The sequence below is a fragment of the Loxodonta africana genome, chromosome 26, assembly GCF_030014295.1.
Source record: "Loxodonta africana isolate mLoxAfr1 chromosome 26, mLoxAfr1.hap2, whole genome shotgun sequence".
Lineage (NCBI taxonomy): Eukaryota > Metazoa > Chordata > Mammalia > Proboscidea > Elephantidae > Loxodonta > Loxodonta africana.
Window position 1 is genome coordinate 26,011,351 of NC_087367.1, and position 19,830 is coordinate 26,031,180.

At 41.8% G+C, this 19,830-nt stretch overlaps 1 long non-coding RNA gene across 1 annotated transcript; it reads left to right on the forward strand.

Annotated features, from left to right (window-relative positions):
- Nucleotides 1-4,830: 4,830 nt before the first annotated feature.
- LOC135228702 (uncharacterized) lies at nt 4,831-13,546 on the forward strand. The gene is made up of 3 exons (XR_010319481.1): nt 4,831-5,704; nt 6,033-6,140; nt 12,187-13,546. It is a non-coding gene; the product is annotated as an uncharacterized LOC135228702 (long non-coding RNA).
- The last annotated feature ends 6,284 nt before the right edge of the window (nt 13,547-19,830 follow it).

A 19,830-nucleotide genomic window follows, 5' to 3' on the forward strand; every position in this document is an offset into this window, starting at 1 on the left:
TTCTTCTAACGGACTTGATCCTCCCATAAATGTCAGATGCCAAGGTGGTGTCCCACCTGGTCAGGCTCAGGTGATATAGGCATTCAGAATCTGTCTCAAGGCTATCATTGGCTTTAGATTGAAAAATGCCTTGGCTTGATTCACTAATGTAAGTGAGTTAATGACAGCTGGAAAAGCATGGAGCTTAAACAGAAAGAAGAGATGAGCAAGGGGCAGGAATTTGGACTCCAGAAGAACTGCCTAAGCACGGATTATCTTTATGTGGTATTTGACGAGAACAAACGATGTAAGAATTTTCCTTTTGTTCGTCTGGCCTTTGGCGTTGTTTACTTTCTTTTTATGATTCTGAACAGCACTTAAGGGTCTGGCAGAGTTTCTCTCCTAAAATCTTATTGTGAGAGGTTTTTATTTTTCAGCTGTTTCAAATCATAGCTGATAGCGTGAGTGCCTTGCCTGGGCTCCTCACTTTACCTCAGAAGAAATAAAGCTCACCCTTTAAATGACAATATTGATTGTCCACAGCTTTACATTCTCTACACTTAAGTTGCAGACTCCATTTAAAAATCTGTGTTCTCTCATTGGAAAAAAAACTATGGCGGACCTCCCCACTCTGCTGGCGTCTGGGTAATGACCTAACACTCATATTTTGGACGATGGCTGCATTATGTCAGATTGTCAACTACGTACAGAGCAATTCCTCATCAATGGTGGTTTTGTCAACTGTGGTTTTGAGGCAACGAGGTTTTATACTTGTCCTTGAAATTTTTAAAATATACAAGCTTTTAACATTTGCAGAACTTAATTCAGTTCTCTTTAAAAAGTAACCCAATTTGCTGGTATTCCTGCCCCTGTGTCAGTGAATCTGTGGGGTGGTGTAGACATGGATTTAAGTGCTGCCCTTTGAAACATGGGCAGAACATTAGCACAGAAAAACAAGCCCTCCAACCTTGCGATGATTTGTGAAAAGCTCAGATAATTTAGCAGGCGTTTTCCCAAAACCTGTGAAAAGTCAATGCGTGAGAGAGTGTAGCATAATGGTTTCTAGACCACACGCTAGAGCTGGACCCCCTGGGTTGAATCCCAGCTGCTCAGTTTTATTGCGTTGAATGGTGGCCCCTCAAAAGATATTTCTAAGCCGTAACCCCTGTAACATGTAAAATGTGACCTTAATTAGAGAAAGTATCTTTGTGGGTGTAATTCTTTAAGGATCCCTGAGATGAGATCATTCTGGGTTATCCAGTGGACCCTAAATCCAATGACAAACGGCCTTATAAGAGACAGAAGAGGAGAAGACACAGATACAGAGGAAGAGAAGGCCATGTGAAGACAAAGGCAGAGTCTGGAGTAATGCAGCCACAAGCCAAGGAATGCCTGGAGCTACCTGGAGCTGGAAGATCCAAAGAACAGATTCTCTGTAGTGCCTCAGAGGGAGCACAGCCCTGCCCATACCTTGATTTCAAAATTCTAGACTTCTCAGAACTGTGAGAGAATAAATTTTTATTGTTACAAGTCATCAAACTTGTAGTGATTTGTTACACCAGCTGAGTGACGTTGGGCAAGTTATTTAACCTCCATGAATCAGTTGCCTCTGAGTAAAACCCTCTTGCTAGGCTTTTTGTGAGGATGAAATGCCTTAATACAGGTGGCCAGCTTAGAGCAATGTCTTATATCCAGTGTATGCTTCTACCACGGCAGCAGGCAAATGCACAGAGCTTCGATTTCAACCACAGTCTGGAAAACAGAAACTTCTCGGAGAATCTGCCTCAGCAATGTTTCCCAAACAGCAGAAGAATACGAAACAGGAGCAGGGATCTGGGCAAGAGCTGTGATTTAAATGCCTCTAAATATGACTGGTTTTGGAAAAGTGTGACTTCAGGCAATTTTTGTGCTGGAGCTTTGAAAACATACTATGAAAAGTCATTTGCATGTTTTCTCTGAACTCATGCTCTCCATCAATGGGTCTGTACGGAGGGGCTTATTAGAGGGTCTTGAGAGGTTTGATGCCTAGGAGGCTGCACTTCTTGGCCTCAAATAGCCTTCCCTACTCTCAGGATCACTTGTTCTATTTTCCTGTGAATTCCTGAAAGACACAATTCTAAAAGAGGAATGCTTTCTAGGAAGAAGTCATAGATGTCCTAGTAAAGACTCGGAAAGTTTTAGCCTATTTTATGCATGAAGAAAAGGAGGCTCAGACAGGCACAGCAGCTGACACGTATGTGATAAGGACTTGATGGTAGAGCCAGCTTCCTCTCAGGTTCCTCACTCTAGGGGTGTTTGTTCTGGTAAGTAGACCTGGGTGTGGAAGACACGAGGGGCCAGGGCAAGCATTAGGACTTGTGCAGTTACCACAGCCAGCCCTAGGACTTGGATCGAGCATTGTTGAGACCTGAATTTGGTTTTCTTACAAAGTGAGCCAACTCTTAACTTGGCCAGGATCTTCCTGACTTACTAGGGTCATCCAGAACAAAGAGCAGATGTAAATGAACATGTGAAATTCAGCACCAGGCTTTATATCTCTGATCCTGTTTCCCAAAGCAACAACAACAATAACGATTCCCTTTCAGAATAGTTAGAGAAATCATTCTCATGTCAAAACAGGGCCTGAAATATAGTGGGTATTGAATATGTATGAGCTGTTGTTATTTTTATTACTATTACTATGGCTACTCACTATGGCCTTGCTTTGATCAGTCAAACTCACCAATATAAAATGAAGGTAATAATAATTTACCAAAAGAGAACCTGTGTGCATGGACTAAGGAACCATACTGCTTGGGCTCAAATCCTAGCTCTATACAAGCTGTGTGACCTTGGATGTGTTATTTAATTTCCCTGTGCCTTATTTTTCTCATCTATAAAATCAGGATAAAAATCATATATGCCTTGTAGGGTTGCTGTGAGAATTGAGTGAATTAATAAATATATAGCCCTTAGAACAGTGCTTGGCACATGGTATATGATCAATTAAGTGTTAGTCACTATACTACTTTTATTTACCCCACAGGCCATCAAAAGACGCATTGCACTGGGCAAAGCTGCTGCAAAAGACCTCTTCAAAGTGTTGAAAAGCAGTGATGTCACCTTGAAGTCATGGTGTTTTCAATTACTTCATATTCATGTGAAAGCTGGATGATGAATAAGGAAGACCAAAGAAGAATTGATGCCTTTGAATTGTGGTGCTTGCAAAGAACATTGAATATACCATGGACTGCGAAAAGAATGAACAAATCTGTCTTGGAAGAAGTAGGACCAGAATGCTCCTTAGAAGCAAGGATAGCAAGACTGCATCTCACATACTTTGGACATGTTGTCAGGAGGGATCAATCCCTTGAGAAGGACATCATGCTTGGTAAAGTAGGGGGTCAGCAAAAAAGAGGAAGACCCTCAATGAGATGGATTGACACAATGGCTACAGTGGGCTTAAGCATAACAGCGATTGTGAGGATGGCACAGGACCAGGCATTGTTTCATTCTGTGGTATATAAGGTTGCTATGAGTCAGAACCAACTCGATGGAACCTAACAACAACAACTGACCCCATAGGACAGTGGTGAAAATCAAATGGGGTAATGTATTTAGAAGCATGGAGCTTGTTCAATTGTTAATTATCACCATCATCATCACCATTAAATGACTCTCCCTGGTCATGGTGCCCTTGTGTTTGCTAAATATTGTTGTTGTAAGCTGATGTCCAATAGACCCCAACTCATGATGACCCCATATACAACAGGATCAGGCTGTTGTGATCCGTAGGGTTTTCACTGGCTGATTTTTAGAAGTTGATTACTAGGTCTTTTGTCCCAGTCTGTCTTAGTCTGGAAGCTCCACTGAAACCTACTTAGCATCAAAGCAACATACAAGCCCCCATTGACAGTTGGGTAATAACTGCACATGAGGCTCATTGGCCGGGAATTGAACCTGAGTCTCCTGCATGGAAGGTAAGAATTCTACCATTGAACAACCACTGCCCCCACCAGCCCCATTTGCTAAGTAACTAATGTTTATTGAGCATATTAATTGTGGTAGGCACTGTACAGAGAGTGTGTACTTGGAACAGCACTGAGCTGGAAGCCAGGTAAACCATTTAAAGTGAAACTAGTGCTCTGGAGTGACATGTCTGTGTTACACACCAAGTGGAATAGTTGTTTAGTCCCCAGAGTTTCCCTTTTCTGGGAAAACATCCGTTGTACAGTTTGCACTCCAGTGGCCCAATCTGTATAAAGTGGCGTTGCTCTCTGGCCATAGTTGATTAGCTTTGTGGTGAGCCCCAACCCAATCCCCAGACTTTTTCAAACCAGAAAAATAGGATCAGTCCATGTCTGGTGGCAGAGCTGTGCAATCTGAAGTATGAACCTTAAGTAACCAAGTTTCCAGCCAGTCTGCAATCAGAGCGAATGAAACTGAAGTGCAGAGAATACCAGAGTAGGCATATGGGGAGAGTCCAAGCAGCATTGAAACCATGGGACTCAGTTGTATGCCCGCCCTTCCTAAGTAAGTTGAGAGAGCCCATATCTTTCCAATTCATCCCTTGTTTTGCCTAAGTACTTTGAAAGCTATTTCTGTTACTTGCAACCAAGAGAGTCCTCTTCTGTCTCCCAGATCCAGCCAAAGCATCTTTTAGTCTGCAAAAACTTTCCCCACTTCTTTCCCACAAGTCAAGCGACCTGAGCCTGCCTCCCTATGCATCTCTGACCTCTTCTGGAGGGCAACTTCGCCTTTGGCCCAAATTTCCATCACCAGACACAGTGCTGGGGTCCAATGATAGCTTGGCTTTATTTTTAAATGAATATGTAAATGATGTAAAGGACATGCAATTTTCAGATGGTTGGTAAGACAGATTACCTCTAAGATCTTTTCCAAACTGGAGATTCTGTGTTGTGATTCTAGGTTATTTATAAAGGGGTATTCTGAAGAAGCTCAATGGATGGTTCCAGAATTCCAGAGATTGATAGTCTCAGCTTCATATTATTCAGCTTTTACTTCCACATCTTCCTCTTTCCTCTTCCTTTACATGGCTGTGTCTCTAGCACCACTGTTATGGTTTGGAGTCATGAGTTATGAGGCTCACTCTCAGGTTCACAAATGGAGTAAGGAGGGATAAAGGAGGGAAAGAGAGTTTGAAAACGAGAGATGACTTTGTGAAGCACTAAGAGGAAACTCAGACATGATGTACACATGTGAGAGAGAAATTTCCAGAAGGAGAAGTGAACTGAGTTGTAAACTGAGAAAGAGGAAGGAGGGTCAGTGCCTGCAGATGCATTGGCTTGTCAGTCCACCATGTGAAACAACTAAGTTGATGGAAGTTATGAGATGCTAAAATTCTCTGTTCCTGGTGACCTGAAAAGTTACTTTTGCTTCCCAAAGTGCTTAGTTTGATCCCAGGGAAAACTCTTGGCAGGGGAGAATCTCAGTGGTAATTGCAACAAAGAAAAACGTGGCAGCAAAGAAGCATGGGTGACTGTGTTAATCTGTGTTCTCCAGAGGAGCAAAACAAAGTGTATATAAATATACAGAGAGAGCAATTTACGTCAAGGAAACAGCTTATGCAAGTGTGGGGGCTGGTAAGCCCCAAATCAGTGGATCAGGTGATAGGCTGAAGACCTCTCCTGGCTCAAGTTGTTACAGGGACTAAGGAACTCAAAATCTGCAGGTCGGGTGGCAGGCCAGAGACTTCTGCAAGCTCATGTCCCCCAAGAACCCAGAGGTAAGAACAGTGCAAGGTTAAGAGATAGAGAGCTTTGCCAGAACATCCATTTATATACTGGAGGCAGGCCCCACCCCCAAAGAACCTCTCTTTTCAACTGATTGGCTGCTTACATCAGATCACAGAATGGAAGGTGATTACATAGTGCCTGCCAAGTCACTGAGAATGATAGCCTAGCCAAGTGGACACATAACATTAACCCTTACAGTGACTACCGTATTTTTACGAAAATAACTCGTGCGTTCCGCGTTTGTTTGCCAGCCATGCCCTCCCCCCGACCCAAGGTATTTTTGTAAGCTCGCTGTGCTAATTTTTTTTTTTTTTACAGCAACGTGTGGAAGAGGATTGGCATGGCAGCACTTATGAGGGTGCTTCATAGGGGAGGGACATGGCCAGCAAACAAATGTGGAAGGCATGTGTTATTTGAGCAAAATAGGTAAGTCTGTTTGCCTTCATGGGGGGGAGGGGGACTTTGGATGATTTCTTTGAAGCTCCTCTAGAGGCTTCCAACAATTATTTAGTGGCATCAAGTTTTTAATCCTGGACATCAAACTTGTTAAATTTTATCCTTGGGTAATCTGTTTCTCAGCTTTCTATGGAACTCTTCCTTTGGGACAAGCAGGGGAAGAAATATTTTATTTTTATTTCTTCCTGTTTTGCCTTCCCATCCCAGTTACAGCCTTGGAAAGGGAAAGTTACCTTGTCTGACTATGCTCTGAAAGACAAAAAGTGCTGGCCTTGTGATCTGTGGCACGGTTCCCTACAGGTCAGATGACCTTTTTCTTCACTCTCTGGTAGACAGTGAAAAGAGATGAGTGTGGGTCTTGTAGCCATTTAATGGCTTTGCCCACTATAGTATTTTGTACTATATACCATGGATACTTAGAAATGACAAGTGGACTCAGGCAGTCTGCGTGGCTATCTCCACGGAAAGGAGAGTAAGGGGCTTTCATATCTGCCTTGGTAATGGTAGGTGGTGGGCGTGGGATGACTTGTCCCACTGTATGTTTGTTTGGGGATCCAGTATTCATGATGGTGAGGAGCCTTGGATTCTGGGGTCTAACTGCCTGTGTTTGAATTCCAACTGTGCTCATTCCTAGGGAAGTGCATTGGCAAGTTATATAACCTCTCCAACGCAGTCTCCTAGTCTATAACACGGATAATGATAGCATGTACCTCACTGAGGCATTGCGAGGATTAAGCGATATAATTCATGTAAAGCACTTTTCTCAGTATCTGATATTTAATAAACATTAGTTATTTACTATCATTTAATACAGTAATAGTATTTCTAATAATAAAGTGAGAAAGCAATGGTCCATACCCTGCACTGGCCAGAGAACTTGCAACAAGAAGGATGCTAGAAGGTACACACAGGCCCTTCCTTGAGTTCAGCCCACTCCTAATAATTTAGTGTTGCCATATATGACAGTATGAAGGTCAAAAATGGTCATTTCCAAACTGGTGAGTTCCTTAGTGACTTTTTCTCACTTGGGGCAAGCTTCATTTGGTTCTTCTTTTAGTTTTCAGGGGTCATTTCAAATCAGCCATGAGATGGGGAACATTGCTCTATGGTAAGCTCAGTGGCATCCTGACAAAGCTTTCCAATGCTACAGACCCCAGGTGGTGGGTGGAATGATTGATTCAGGCTTCCCTGGTGGAAGCTTGCTCAGCATTACAGACACACTCGCTCCTCGGGGTTGCAGAGACAAATCTGGTCATCAGAAAGAAGGCAGTAATAGCTGAACTGCCCTTCTAGGCAAAATGGTGGCTCTCTCATTTTTAAAGAAGTTAGGGAGAGGATGTTTTTCTTCATGACAACTATTTATTGTGTGAGATTTCAGAAGACAATTATAAGAAAACAAATTTATAGAGACACCGTGAGAAAGATACACGAAAGAGAATTGAACCCAAAAAGACTAATTTTGCAGTCCATACTCAGCCAAAATTCCCATTGAATTAAATCACAAACTGCATAATTATGTACACAAAATGCCTTTAAAGTTCTTCTATAAATTCGGAGAAAAAAAGAATAGCCTGCTTAGAACTACTAAGGCAAAATTCTTTACTGTGGATTTATAGATTTTTCTTTTTAGAGCAAGTGGTCCGCAAATACCTTTTTTTTTTTTTTTAATTATAAATAAGGAGGAACAGATTCTATGCCCTCACAACTTCTACTCCGTGACAGCGGCCAGGCACAAAGGACAGAGTTTATGGAAAAAGGGAACGCTGAATTCCAAGCCTCTGATGGTGAAGTTGTAGTCTGACTGAACATTGTGTACATTTTAAATCTACCATACTTTGAAAACCACATATTACTTAAGATCTCGAATGGTTTATCCAAGTACTTTCAGGCCTTTATCATAATGTTATTTATTTCTTACTTTATTTTTTTAAACGAGTGAGAGAATCAAGTTATATTAGTGAAAATATACAAGTTATCTAGTTAATTTAGAAATTCTACAGAGTTCTAGATTTCTCTTGATGCTTGCCATCATTTCTGCATGCTGAAATCAGCAGTTTCTACAGACGCAGACCTGGGTTATGTCGAAAGCTGCAACGAATTGGTCCCTGCTGTATGAAAGCTGTCATTGCTGCTGTGACCCACAGTTGAACAGTGACTTGGGGACATGGCTGGCCAAGGAGAAGGAAGTTGCTGTGAAGAGCCACTGTTAAATAGCTGGATCCACAAACAAATACACAATGGGCCAAGTCATCTCACCCCTACCACCTACCATCACCAAGGCACATATGAGAGCCCCTACTCTTTTTTTTTTAACCATGTAGGCTGCCTGGGTCCGCTTATCATTTCAGAGTGTTCCTTCATTCAGCTCTTAATGCTACTGAACTCTGATTTCATGATGTGGAAATGTATAGGATGAAGTAGGACTAGAGAGATGTGCCGTTGGTTCCACACCCCCGTGAGAGTGAATGGTTTACACATAAATTAGTTATCAACTAAATTGTGACCATAAGAGTTATATAAGAAGAAAAGAGAAGAATTCTCCTTTTCTTTTTTTAGAAGTTATATAAAGTTACCTGTATTTATTTCCTGGGACTTTCAAGATAAATTACCATAAAGCAATAGCTTAAAACAGCAGAAATGTATTGTCTCACAGTTCTGGAGGCTAGAAGTCCAGATTCAGGGTGTAGACAGGGCTATGCTCTTTCTGAAAGCTCTAGCTGAAGGTTTTTTCTTGTTTCTCCCAGCTTCTGGGAGCCCCAGACGTTCCATGGCTTGTGGCAGAATCCCTTTAATTTCTGCCTCATTTTCACATGGCTGTCTTCCCTCTGTGTCTCTCTCTCTGTGTCTTTTCTCCACTTTTTATAAGGACATCAGTCATGTTGGAGTAGGGTCTACACTACTCTAGTATAACTCATGTAAAGTAATACATCTGCAAAGACCGTATTTCCAAATACGGTAACACGGGTTAGGACTTCAACATATGCTTTGGGGGGACACAATTCAACCCATAAGTGCCATACAATTTCATCTATAAGAAGCGTTCACAATCATCATTTCATTTGTTGTTAGGTGCTGTTGAGTTGGTTCTGACTCACAGCAACCCTATGTACCCTGCACCATGCTCATAATCATTACTATGTTTGAGCTCATCGCTGCAGCCACTGTGTCAATCCATCTTGTTGAGGGTCTTCATCTTTTTTGCTGACCTTCTACTTTATCAAGCATGATGTCCCTCTCCAGGGACTGGTCCCTTCTGATAACATGTCCAAAGTACTTGAGACAAAGTCTCACCATCCTTGCTTCCAAGGAGCACTCTGGTTGTGTTTCTTCCAAGACAGAATTGCTTGTTCTTCTGTCAGGCTGTGGTATATTCAATATTCTTCACCAGCAACATAATTCAAAGGCACCGATTCTTCTTTGGTCTTCCTTATTCATTGTCCAGCTTTTCTATGCATATGAGGTGACAGAAATTACAATGGCTTGGGTTAGGCACACCTTAGTCCTTAAAGTGGCTTCTTTGCTTTTTAACACTTTAAAGAGGTCTTTTGCAGCAGGTTTGCCCAATGCAATGTGTCATTTGATTTCTTGACTGATGTTTCCATGGGTGTTGATTGTGGATTCAAGTAAAATGAAATCCATGACAAAGTCAACTTTTTCTCCATTTATCATGATGTTGCTTATCTGTCCAGTGTGGGGATTTTTGTTTTCTTTATCTTGAGGTGTAATCCATACTGAGAAGGCTATGGTCTTTGATCTTCATGAGTAAGTGCTTCAAGTCTTCTTCACTCTCAGCAAGCAAGGTTGTGTCATCTGCAGGTTGTTTATGAGTCTTCCACCAATGCTGATGCCCCCTTCTTCTTCATACAGTCTAGCTTCTTGGATTGTTTGCTTAGCATACAGATTGCATAAGTATGGTAAAAGGATGGAACCCTGATGTACACTTTTCTTGATTTTAAACCATGCAGTATCCCCTTGCTCTGTTTGAATGATTGCCTCTTTGTGTGCAGGTTCCTCATGAGCACAATTAACTGTTCTGGAATTCCCATTCTTTGCAATGTTATCCATAATTTGTTATGATCCACACAGTCGAATACCTTTGCATAGTCAATATAACACAGGTAAACACCTTGCTGGTATCTTTTGCTTTCAGCCAAGAACCATCTGACATCAGCAATGATATCCCTTATTCCAAATCCTCCTTAGAATCTGGCTTAAATTTCTGGCAGTTCCCTGTTCATGTATTGTTGTGGCTGCTTTTGAAAGATCTTCAGCAAAATTTTACTTGTGTGTGATATTAATGATACTATTCGATAATTTCCACATTCTGTTGGGTCACATTTCTTTAGAGTGGGCACAAATATGGATCTCTTCTAGTCAGTTAGCCAGGTAGCTGTTTTCCAAACTTCTTGGCACAGACAAGTGAGTACCTCCAGCTCTGTATCCCTTTGTTGAAAACATCTCAATTGGTATTCTGTCAATTCCTAGAGCCATGTTTTTTTTGCCAGTGCCTTCAGTGCAGCTTGGACTTCTTATTCAATACCATCAGTTCTTGATCCTATGCTACTTCCCGAAATGACTGTCAATGAATTCTTTTTTGCTATGGCGACCCTGTGTATTCCTTCAATCTGCTTTTGATTTTTCCTGAGCCATTGAATATTTTCCCATAGAATCCTTCAAAATTGCAACTCAAGGCTTGAATTTTTTCTTCACTTCTTTTAGCTTGAGATATGCTGAGCATGTTCTTCTCTTTTGGCTTTCTAACTCCGGGTCTTTGCACATTTCATTATGATATTTCACTTTGTTTTCCCAAACTGCCCTTTGAAATAGTCTGTTCAGCTCTTTTACTTCATTTCTTCCATTTGTTTTAGCTACTCTACATTCAAAAGCAAGTTTCACAGTCTCTTCTGATATCCATTTTTGGTCTTTCCTTTCTATCCTGTCTTTTTGATGATCTCTTGCTTTCTTCATGTACAATGCCCTTGATGTCTTCCCACAACTCGTCTGGTCTTCTTCAGTTATTCGTGTTCAATGCATCAAATTTATTCTTGAGATATTCTCCAAATTCATGTGGGATATGCTCAAGGTCGTATTTTGGTTCTCATGGACTTACTCTAATTTTCTTCACCTTCAACTTGAACTTGCAAATGAGCAATTGATAGCCTGTTCCACAGTCAGCCCCTGGCCTTGTTCTGACTGATGATATTGAGCTTTTCCACTGTGTCTTTCCACAGATATAATTGATTGGATTCCTGTGTTTTCCATCTGGTAAGGTCCACGTGTATAGTCACCATTTATGTTGTTGAAAAAGGTATTTGCAAGGAAGAAGTTGTTGGTCTTGCAAGATTCTATCGTGTGATCTCCAGAGTTGTTTCTATCACCAAGGCCATATTTTGCAACAGCAGATCCTTCTTTGTTTCCAACTTTTGGATTCCAACCACCAGTAATTATCAATGCATCTTGATTGCATGTTTGATCAATTTCAGACTACAGAAGTTGGTAAAAATCTTAAATTTCCTCACCTTTGGCATTAGTGACTGGTTTTTAGGAGTTTGACAGCCTTGACTTCAGGATAGGTCTTGAAATGTTCGTTTGGATGCTAAACACGATGCTAATCCTCTTCAATTTGTTATTCCCAGCATAGTATACCATATGATTGTCTGATTCAAAATGGCCAGTACTAGTCCATTTCAGCTCATTAATGCCTAGGATATTGATCTTTATGCATTCCATTTCATTTCTGAGGACTTCCATTTTTCCTAGATTCATACTTCATACCGATTATTAATAGATGTTTGCAGCTTTTTCTTCTATTTTGAGTCATGCCACACCAGCAAATGAAGGTCCCGAAAGCTTAACTCCAACCATGTCATTAAGGTCGATGCTACTTTGAGGAGCCAGCTCTTCCCCGGAGGAAATTTTGAGTGCCTTCCAACCTGAGGGGCTCATCTTCCAGCAGTATATCAGACGAGGTTCTCTGTTATTTGTGAGGTTTTCACTGCCCCTTTTTTTTTTTCAGAAGTAAACTGCCAAGTCCTTCTTCCTTCTGTCTTAGTCTGGAAGCTCAAGCTCAGCTGAAACCTGTCCACCAAGGGTGACCCTGCTGGTATTTGAAATACTGGTGGCAAAGTTTCCAGTATTGCAGCAACAAGCCAGCCACCACAGTATGACAAACTGACAGACTCTATGATATGGGCAGGGATTACTGTTTTCATTTTACCAATTAAGAGAGAATCTCAATAACAAATATAGGAAAACTGCTTGATCCTATTAGCATTATAAGCAGCATACATTAAAATAACACAAAAGCATATTTTGACCATCAAAGTAACAAAGCTATGGAGTATCAAATTATCAAGATTAGAAAGGAGATAATGCTTTATGCTGGTAAGTTTGCATTGAGACATGCAAAATTGTGGCTGGCAAAGGAGAAGAAAGTATGCTTTGGTTAAGCATTTTAGAAGAGCAATTTGCAATATGTATCAAGTCATTTAAAAGTATTCATACCTTTGGACTCAGTAATGTCATTTCCAGGGTTCCCTTCTAAGAAAGTAATAAAAATGTGGACAAAATCTGTATGTAAAGTATTTCTCACAATGCTCTTTATAATGATAAAACTCTGGAAATAACCCAAATACTTAATCATAAGGAAATAGTTATGATACATCTACATAATGGAATATTATGAAGCCCCCAAAATTGATGTTTTGGAAGAACTCTTAAAATGATGTGAGAAGGTGTCCAGAATGTAATGTTAAAAGCAGGGTGAAGGACTTACATGATGGCATGATCACAGCTGTGTAAAGACATGAATGTAAATCCTTTCAAACTAGCCTGGAAGAAAATAAAACTAGTTTTTTGAGGTTTCTGGGTCATGTATAATTTTGGATTTAAAAAATTGTTGCTATTGTTAGTTGCTCTCAAGTCGATGACTTTATGTACAACAGAACACAGTGTTGCCTGGTCCTGGTTTTGTTTGTTTTTTCTTCTGATTATAAAAATAACACTTACCCTTTTCTAAAAATATGGAATGTACTAATAAGTACAAAGGCCTATGTTTTACTTTTATAATCAGAAAAAAGAAAACAGTAAAAGTTCTTCTTTTAAAAAGTAAAAGAAATATGCTCAGAGACATTAGTTAACTTTTCCAAAGTCACATGACTGCTAAACAGAGGACCTACCACCTGAACCCATTTCTTCTGCCTCTAATCCCTACATCTCTGTTCCCATACCATGGTGTCTCTGAAACATTTAGCTTGAGCAACACATCACTAATGGTTTAAATGATTAGAAAACAAACCATTCACAGAATTACACTAGAGTCCATTACTGTTTTGATTAGCCTAGCAATATTTACCCATAGTAAGCCTAGGGTAGAACACGGCCCTCTGTATTTTTGAAAGCACTCAGGGCAGGACTGTTTTTAAACTGCTCTAGACAGTGCTAGAAATGTGTTCCATAGGCGTCTGTATGCACAGTAAGTCACAGCTGATAATTCCCCTATTTTAGGTTGGAAAAACTCCTCCTTGAGATCAGGATACATTTATAGCTTGAGTGTACTGGCCGTTGAGTTCTACAAACACTTCGCCTATCTACCCAATGGTTACTGGTGGAATCCCCTCACTTCCTATTGCCGCCTGCATTGGTTATTTATTGCTGTTTAACAAATTACTCCCAAAACTTAATGTCTTAAAACAACAAACATTTATTATCTCAGTTTCTGTGCACAGGAATCAGGGCACAGACTAACTAGGCGCCCTTGGCTCAAGGTCTCTCTTGAGGTTGCAGACAAGCTGTTGGCCAGGACTGTGGTCTCATAGGATGACCAGAGGGGAGAAGGAAGGTGGAGGGATTTGGCTTCCAAGCTCACTTATGTAGTTCTTAGTGGGCTTTAGTCCCTCTCCACAGGGCAACCTCACAACATGGCAGCTGACTTCTCACAGAGTGAGCAACCCAAGACACACAGAGAGAGAAACACACACGCCCACATACAGAGAGAGAGAGAGAAAGGAAGAGAGAGAGAGAAAACCCAAGATGGAAGCCACAATCTTTTATGGCCTGATCTGGGAAGTGACATCCCATCACCTTTCTATATTCATTAGAAACAAGTGAATAAGTTCAACCTGCACTGGGTGGGGTGGTGGTGGTGGTGGTATTGCACAAAGATGTGAATACCAGAAACCAGGGGTCATTGAGGGCCATCTTAGAGGCTGTTTGCCACACCGTCCTAGGCAAACAGCAGAGCTAAAATTCTGCACCAAACCACCCTTACCTCCAACCTTCAGTTTCTACCTGTTAAGCAAGCAGAATTGGGGCTGGAGTGAACTCTGCCTGCAGATGGTAATAATAGGCCCAAAACAGAAGGAAAGCCGACCTGTGAGTCTGTGCAGTTCAATGCATGAATTTTCACATGGACAGCATTGGCTATGGACAACACCTCAGGTATCGCTGGAGAGACTGCATTAGTCAACAGGGTCACTCACTCTCTTTTTGTCTTTTAAAGGAGTGCAACTTTCAAACAACCTTGGGAACAATTGTTTTCAAGTCGTTCATATCTTTTCTGGCCCTAACTCAATACTCAATTCTCCTAGAAAAGGTACTCATTCTCTTCAGAAGACAGACAACAAATATTGTGTAATATTTATTTGTTTTGTATATATTCATAAATATATACATATATATGTATATGTGTGTTTATCTGTATACACACATAGATACACTCCACTGGGACCACCTGGGATTCCCTACCCCACTGTCTCAGCTCAGCCTTGGTTGCAGACCCTGCTAGTAATGTAGACAAAGCTAGGCATCCAGACTCAACTAGTTTATCAACTAGATCTGCCGTGTGAAGTTAAATCCCACTTGCCATCTGGCTGCCAGCTGACTGCTGCTACAGGCATTTGCTGTTCAGTCAGAGCCACAAATTAAAGCAGCAAGTCCAGCTGTGCCATGGCTGCTTTTAGGATGGGGTGTTTTCCAACTCTTGCTGTAAAATCTCTGGTAAGGAAGGAGACTCCCCATTGTCATTTCAGCTGCCAAGACATTTCATGCTAACGAACTGTGAAAGGGAAGTCGCTAATGATATGAAATCCTTTTTTATGGCCAGGGCTGGGCCAAGGCCACCAAACAGGCAGTGTTTTTCCCATGCTGCCGGCCCACTAGGAGATGTTCCCAATGACCAAGGCTGACCTCATTGTTCATGGAAGGTGGGAAAAGGACAGGCCAATCCATGTGCAAATGCCCAAGGACTCTGGGGACATTGGCATGATTCCATAAACTACTACACCTTCCCCTCAACACCTTGACATTTTAGAAGGGAGCTGTTAACTAGGTTCAGAGTAAAAAGGAAGGGAAATGCTTTTGGCAGATCATCTAGGAAAAGTAGAAGTAATTCCCAAGGTACCTGTTTGAGTTATGGAAATCCTATAAACATTGCTGGCCCACTGGAGTCCATGTGCATCCCCAATTCACACCAGCTGATGGCCTGCAGACTTCCACAAAGGGATTGCTAAGGGAAGCACTGTGCAGTGGAAGGTCCCTGCTTTGGAGTCAGACAACCAGCTTCCGAGTTTCACTCTCGCTTATTTCCTATGTGCTCTTATGTAAAACTCTAGAGATTTCTGCATTTTATATGCTTATCTATATGATTTTAATGACTATGTCATATGAGAGTTATAAAATTCAGTCAGGTAATATACATAAACAGGAATTCTGAAATAATGTCACTAATAAAAAATATCTCCTTTACCATTCTGTCCCAGTGACAGAAATTCTGCTACCTGAGATTCCACTCTGGGGTAAGGAGCTGTTTTCCTGGTGTTCTCTTTAAAAAAAAAGGTAACAGAGAATCTGTGAATGATCGATAAGTGGAGTTATTCTCTCCAGTAAGTAAGTAGTTTCAAAGTACTGAAGGGTTGGGGGAAGGTAAGAGAGAAAGGGATTTGGGGGAGCATGGGTGCTGCCTTTACAGAGCAGAAATGAGGCAGGGCATGTGGTGGTGATGGGAAATCATAGGCTGGGTGGTACTGGTTGTGCTAGGACATTTCTAGGAGCGAGAAGGGGAACTTTGCATGGGAGGACACTTGATTTGAGTCTGACATTTGAGTTACACAAGTCTCTACCTCCCACTGAACTGCAAGTTCTTGTTTCTTGTTCACCAGTGTTTCCCAGGGCTTGTTATAGTAATTGCCAGGCAATAAGTTGCTCAAAGAATGTTTATAAAATAAAAGCCATATTTGGCAGGCTTTGGCCTTTTGCTCAGGGTCAGCCTTTATTCCTCTAACTAGCCAGAGTTTTGGGGGTGCCTCTCTTGGGCACACTTTCTGTTACGGATCAAGTTGTGTCCCCCCAAAATGTATATTCAAGTCCTAGCCCCTGTACCTGTAATGTAATCCTGATTGGAAATAGGGGGTTTCTCTTGTTGTATTAATGAGGCCATAATGATGTCAGTTGGGTCGTAAACCTAACCCTTTCTGAGTGATGTTTTATAAAGGGGAGTACATACTTAGAGAGATACAAAAGAGGAAGATGCCATGTGACAACGAAGGCAGATGCATCTATAAGCAGCAAAAGAACACCAAGGATTGCCTGCTGGCAATCATCAGAAACTACAAGAGAAGCCCACAGAAGAAATTGGTATGACCGAGACCCTGATTTGGACTTTCAGCCTCCAGGGCTGTGGGGAAATAAATTCCTATTCTTTAAAGCCACCCATTTTATGGTATTTTATTATGGCAGCCATGGGAAACTAAGATACTTCCTTCCCTGATGTTTGGCCTTCTATGATAATTCCTCGGAGGCATTCCAGCCCTGGAAATGGCCTCTGGATTGTACCAGAAGCCTTGTACAGAGGTCTGCATGGTGTGGCCCCACGTACAAACAGGTTGGTACCTCATTATCTAAGACTTCCCAGAGTCTGAACAGGCACTGATTCCAAGTATGTCATGCGGGTGTAGGTGAAGTCCCTGAGGCAGGTGTCTGGCCCTACAGAACAAACAACGCTGTCGTCAGGTGCTAAGGAGCCAGCCAGCTCCAGTGTCCATGGCTAGCCCAACCCAATGAGTCCAGGTCCAGTGCTCCTGGTCCCTTTGGGTTCCCATTTCTATAATGATCCCCTCTCTGATCTGTTTTATAATTATTCTATATGAAACTGAATCAAATATTATAGCTCTTTGGTGACTAAACCAACTTTGGTGACTAGGGGGTAGAAATAATTCAGGAAAAAACAAACAAAATAAAACCTTGCTACCAAGAGATTGAATTCTGGGGCCAAGAAAATCAGAAAGTATCAAATGAGCTTTCACCTGGTTAAAATAACAGCTCAATTTTCCCTTGTTATCTAGGACATTCATGAGATGTTTTTGAAGTGCTAGATGCCTAATCCTCAGAGCAGGTTGAAACACCTTCCCTGCAATTTTGTTGACAAATATGCAAAGGCTTCTGACATTGGGCCTGTGAGAAGGACTGGGAACCAATGACTCCCAAATTGTCCCCTTAGTGAGCATCACCTTTGAGAAAGATGTGCCCTGGTCCGTGTTCCACCCTCACCTTCTGACCCAGTTTTATGATTTTGCCCCCTTCCTTTCTTTCTAGAAAAAATGATTGAAAAAACTATTTACTTACTCTTTATCCCTACAAAACATGTTTGTATGTTTAAAAATTAATATTTAACCAACAAGTGAATCACTAATGTCCCATGGTTTGGGGGTACAGTGGGGAATTTTGTCGTATCAAGGGAATTCCCTTGGAGTCCCTCAAACTCACCACAGAAGTACCCACCTATTTCACATATGAGCAAAGACAGGGTGGCCAGGGGAGAGTCTGAAGTTTTGAACATTTAAGGATGAGAGTGGACATTCCTCTGAATTAAATGCTTTTTGAACTCAACAGAGGTAACCTCAACGGGGGAAGATCAGTGGCCACTGGTTTTATCCTAATACTAAGCCAGCCCTAGAACCGGGGGCTATAGGAATCCAGCTAGAGGGACCTCACAGCACAGGTGGGCCATTCCTAGTGGGCACTCTGGTATTGAGGGGCTATTTTTGGTGACAGGGGCAGAAATGGCTGATCTGGAGGAATACTTTAGTCTAAAGAAGGCAAGAAGGCAGGCCAAAATGTGCTGTCAGACTTATCGGCATTATCAGAAATACATTTCACACTTTTTTTTTTCCCCTACAACACTGAAGTTCTAACAAGTTTTACAGGAAGTGTCATTTGGTTGGGAGGTGTCCCAATCTAATTTCTCAATCAGTGTTTATACTAGCTCTAGTTCTGTTGAACAACTGAGGTTCCCTCAGCCTTTAGAGAGCCCACGGGGATCCAAATGCATGCAAGTATCTAGTCCAGTTCAATTCTATCTCAGAGCACTCCCTCACACAGAGGGTGCTAATGGATGGTAGACATTATTATCTATGGCAGGCTGGGTTCATTGTACTCAAAGCGGGCTGTGTCTAGGTCCTTGTTTCTCTAGCAGTCCTAGGTATGAGGGTGTCATCTTGCTTTGCAGTTGGAATTCTTCACAGTCAGTCTGGCTCACTTCAATGTTACATTCAGTGAATGTGGCTCCCAGTTTGGCTGGCAGGTCCCTTCTTGTCAAAACTCTTCTGACCACCCTGCTCAGTCCTCAGCACAGGGTATCAGGTTGACCAGGGAGGTGAGGCTCTGGAGTCAGTACCTCATGGGCACTGGACAATGAAAGAACAAGACCAATGGAAGGGAAGGCCCGAGGAGGCAAAGTTCCACTTTGGAATCACTGCCCCAGAAGTTCAGGCCCAAAGCATGGTGGCAGAGGCCACTTCTCCAGTAGCTCCCATGGGTGTTGATGGTGCAGAGTGTCTTCACAGCAGTTTTTGGGTGAAGGTGGCCCTCCTCAGGCTCAGCTTAGAGGATTTTGCACCCTCAATGCCTGAGCCACAACAATCAACTTGGGGGTTTAAGTTTATCACAGTCACACATCAGGGCGATCTTGCTCTGAATTAGGACTTACTATCTGTAGTCTCATAGACCCAAAACCATACTTTTCCCTCTTGCCCCCATTCTGTCTCAGTGCTGGGCTAGCTCTCTGGTCCTATTATATCCTGAACTCAAGGTAATTATATCAGTGGCCCAGGATTCACACACAGGTCTGTTTTGACAGTCTGTGCTCCTACCACCACATGGAAGGAGCTGAAATAAATGTCTATTTCAATGACCCTTGAGTAGCAGGTAATCAGCTGGGCAGCAGAAATAGTTCTGCTACAGTCAGAAGTGGAAGAACATATGTGTTTACAATATACGTGTCAGGAACATATTGTTGGGAACATGCATTGGAACATGTATGTCAGAAATAGCCTGAAGAAGGAAGGACTTTATTAGGTCCAAGCAAGTTATGCTATACTTCTTGCTGGGGATTTTGCTCTATGAAAATGTTCTTTCCCAGAGACTAAAAATCGAGTTACCTAGTTCAAGAGCTGCAAAGAACTAGGCTGGTCATGGAAACTCTTTCTAATACAGAGAACTGGATGCTTGAGAACAGGGGCTCTGCATCAGGAGCCTGGGCTATGCAGCCGTGGGCAAGTCACTGCCTCCTTCGTGTCTCTCCAGTATAAAATATGAGTAATAATTGAATCTTCTTTGAAGCTTGAGGATTGATTATGATGATGTATATGAAGAGTTCAGTGCAGTG